The sequence below is a fragment of the Triticum urartu genome, chromosome 3A, assembly GCF_056163025.1.
Source record: "Triticum urartu cultivar PI428250 chromosome 3A, HENAU_Tu73, whole genome shotgun sequence".
NCBI lineage: Eukaryota > Viridiplantae > Streptophyta > Magnoliopsida > Poales > Poaceae > Triticum > Triticum urartu.
The window spans coordinates 745104806-745109026 of NC_141875.1; the positions used below are offsets into that span (position 1 = coordinate 745104806).

General features: G+C 43.5%; 1 pseudogene; it reads left to right on the forward strand.

Moving 5' to 3' along the window:
* The first annotated feature begins 2905 nt into the window (after positions 1-2905).
* LOC147982618 (aspartic proteinase nepenthesin-1-like) lies at positions 2906-3957 on the forward strand (annotated as a pseudogene).
* The last annotated feature ends 264 nt before the right edge of the window (positions 3958-4221 follow it).

Genomic DNA, 4221 nt, shown 5'->3' on the forward strand with positions numbered 1-4221 from the left:
CTTGCTACGATCGTTGGTAATAAATTAAAACAAAGATATAATACTCTTTCCTTACAAATTCAAGTGAGTGTTACTGTCTTGTGCGTATTCGGTTTCCCTTATATATTAGTCAAGGTTATAGTAATGTAATTGATGAGTTATGCATGCGTGTGCAGTTTCCACTATATTCTCCTAGAGATTAAGCTTGAGCAGGGACTAGTAACCGTCTTAGACTCAAGACGAAAAGATCCCCAGGACTATGCGGACATGACTCAAATGCTAGAGAAGTAAGTTAAATCGATCATTATCCACCATATCAGCAACTTTGTTCATTTCCTGATATATCAAGTAATTGTTTTCTTTGTCTGGCAGGGTTTGGAAAAAAATCACCAAAAAAGCTCCGGGACTCCCGAAGAAGCTGCAATTTAGACACCCGAAAGTAAGTACTATAGTAGCATGTTCCGCGCATCTCCTATTGATTCAAGCGCTAGTTTCATCAATACCATTTGGCATTCTTGCTTATCAGTTTGATTGACCTCTATTTCTTGTAAAGTGGTTGTGGCAGGAACAAGGTAATGATTTCTGTGGATACTACGTTTGCGAGTCCATCCGCCACACGACCTGTGAGTGGGGCTACTCTGACGAATAATATGAATTGCGTAAATAACAACATTCACAATTTTATTTTATTACCATCATTTGTGTTGAGTTTCATTCATTCATATATATATGTATTGACCCCCTTCTTCAAATTAGATGTTTCGGAAGCGGGATGAACTCCTAGCACCAGCTCGCATGCGAGCAATTCAAGAGGAATTGGCGGCATTCTTTCTTGACCACGTGATCGCTGAAGACGGAGAATACTATGTGGACCATGAGTCCGTATGTTAGGAGATTATATTTGTAAGAGATAGTTATTGTATATATGTAGCCGGTAGTGTCGGATAGATATACGAGAACATGTTGTTCGACCAATCTCTCGAAGAAGGAGAGGTGGTCGATATCACTTCTCTCTGTATGCATATATGTTCATGACGATCTTCTGTTTCCTTCGTTTGCTTACTAGCTAGCTAGCGTGTCTAGTCCTCTCTATACGTATGTATAGTACGTAGCGTCGACCAAGCACGGACATAAGAGAGGACACTTCTCTCTATTAATTATAGCTAGCTAACACAATATATGAAACACCTAAATTAACCCCCCAAAACCCCCCAACCCCCACCCCCTTTCTAAAAAACAACAAAAACCCCAGCCACAGAAATGCTGACGCGTGGATGCCTATTGGTCTCGGTTGGTGCCACCAACCGGGACCAAAGGCCCTCCTGCCTGGGCTCCGCGCACAGGCCACGTGGAGGCCCATCTGTCCCGGTTCTGAATTGAACCGGGACTAAAGGGACAGGGCATTAGTACCGACCCTTTAGTCCCGGTTCAGGAACCGGGACAAAAGGCCCTTACGAACCGGGACAACAGGCCCTTTTTCTACTAGTGGCACCCAAGACTTGATTATACTAGCTAGTGTATTAAATTATGAATGTATCATAATTGATCCTCCGTTAGTTGGTTTGTTTCCACATATTATCCAGACTAACTACATACATACTCGTACGTTGCTACAGGATAGAACAATATAAAAAAATGGTGTCGTTTGGCCGATTGTCCTCGATCATCATCATTGTCTTCGAAGGCGCAATTGGAGCCCTCGAACGTCACTACTTGCTCGTCCTCCAGTGAGCTACCGTCGAGTGTGTGGACGTCCTGCAGAGCACGATCGCCATCCATCTGGGCGAGCGCTTGGTCGCCCATGTCACGAGGGCTTGTTGGCCGTTGTCCATGGTGGCAAGCATTGGTCCGCCATGCCCTAAGAGCCCGCTAGTACTCGACAATGCCAGCGAAAGTCGGCTGGCCTTCCTCACCCACGAGCGCTTTTAAACTGATTCCGCGCGAAGAAAATCCCTACTCACTCATCCATATATATATAGGGCCTACTGCATTTTTCGAGGTTGGCTTTGACTATTGATAAGATTTATAATATATGAGATGTATCATATGAAAATTATATCATTAGATACTCCTTCCACATATGAACTTAACGGTGTGCTTGGGGTTACATGCATGTTATATATTATTGCTCTAACGTACGGTCAAAATTAGTCTAGAAAAACACATTAGGCCTTATATACAAATGGAGGGAGTACTTCTAATTACCTATAGGGCTAATTAATTGTCTAACTAATTAATAAGTTGCATTAATACCTTAGTTTTGAAATTGATTGGATGCAAAAAATTCCTATTGAAATGTACCTAATTAATTGTGTTACTCTGTTTCTAATTTTTGCATTAATGGTTATGGGCGAATGACTACACACATATACGTCTTTAATAATAGAGATTAAGCGGGAAAAAAATCTATTTTTAAATGGACCTAATGAATTGTACATGTAATTAACCGTCTAGCAGATTTATTGTATTAATGATTTGATTTTCAAATTGATTAGGCGCTAGTTTTTTTTAAATTGTTTTCACATTAATGGCTATATGGTTGATTCAGTGTGATTAATTTTCTGCCTAATTCATTAATTGTCTTATTAACTGGAAAATAGCTACACTTCTAATTGTCTGTAGGCCTAATTATTAGCCTTCATATCAATGAATTGATTTTTCAATTAATTCAGCACAAAAAATCCCTATTTCATTAGATCTATTTAATTGCACATTTAATTAACTATTTGTCTAATTAATTGCATTAATATCTTGATTTTTAAATTGATTCGCCATCTGTTTCTATTTCTTTGCATTAGTGGTTGTGTGCAAACAACTACATACTCATTCACCTTGAATAGTAGACATGCATATTTAATTTAGGCCACAAGTTGCAAATTAAGATATAACATGGCGAGGAGCCAGCACCAAACCAACGAGTGAAACAATGGAACTAAGCCTGGTGCTGATCGCTGTTGTGTTGTGCTCCACTACTGCTACCCTAGTTACTTGTAGTAGCGCAGGGTTCCACATGGAGCTCACCCATGTTGATGGCAAGGGGAGCTACACCACGGCGGAGCGCGTGCAGCGCGCCATGGCCAACGGCCATGCCGGTCCATTGGAACACCAGCCAGTACGTCGCTGAGTACTTGATCGGCAACCCACCGCAGCGCGCGGAGGCCCTCATCGACACAGGCAGCGACCTCATCTGGACGCAGTGTTCCACCTGCAGCCTCAAAGGATCATGCGTCAAGCAGGGCCTGCCCTACTATAATGCGTCCAACTCGGACAGCTTTCATCCCGTGCCATGCAACCACACCTTGTGCTTGTCCGCGGTCTCATAGGGCGTCCCTTCACAGGGCGTCCGGTCTCATAGGGCTTGTCCGCGGCCCCTATCGCTCATCTCTCAGGTTGGAGCCAAAAAGTTCTCTTACTGCCACACCCCCTATCTTCGCGGCAACACCACTGCCAGTGCCAGCAGCCACCTTTTTGTCGGCGCCTTGGCGAGTCTTAGCGGCGGCAGCCCTGTGATGTCCATGTCATTCGTGAATGTCCCCAAAAAGTACCCATTCTACTATGTCCCACTCATCGGGATAAGTGTGGGACACACAAGACTGTTCATCCCACCGACGGTGTTTGCTCTGAAACAAAACGGCAGCGGCGGGGTCATTATCGACTCATGCAACCCCACTGCGACTCTGGCCCATGGGGCCTACTGGCCCCTAAGCAAGGAGCTCCGGACGCAGCTGAACGGGAGAACAGTGCAGAACATGCACCTGCTCTACGACCTTGGTGTTTCACTTCAGTGGCGAAGCAGACATGGTGCTGCCGCCGGAGAACTACTGGGTGCGGCTGGATAATTCCACGTCATGCATGGTGATGCATACATCCAACGGCATGAGCGTCATCGGCAACTTCCAGTTGCAGAACATGCACCTGCTCTACGACCTTGCCAAGGACGAGCTATCTTTCCAAAGAGCCGACTGCAGCTCACTGTGATTACACGTCCGCCCCGGGAACTCAAAACTCACATGGCTAACAGGGATGGACTTTGTTAAAATCCCTGAATTTTTTTGAAGAAATTTTTTGGAATTCATAATTTTCTTATTAAAAGTTGATGAACTTTTTTCAAACTATTTTTCGAATCAATGGACATTCTTCAATTTTATGCCTTTTCAAATTTGTTAAGTTTGTTTTTCAAAGTCACGAACTTTTTCCATTTTCGTGAACTTTCTTCAATTGGTAAGAACCTTTTCAGTTTTT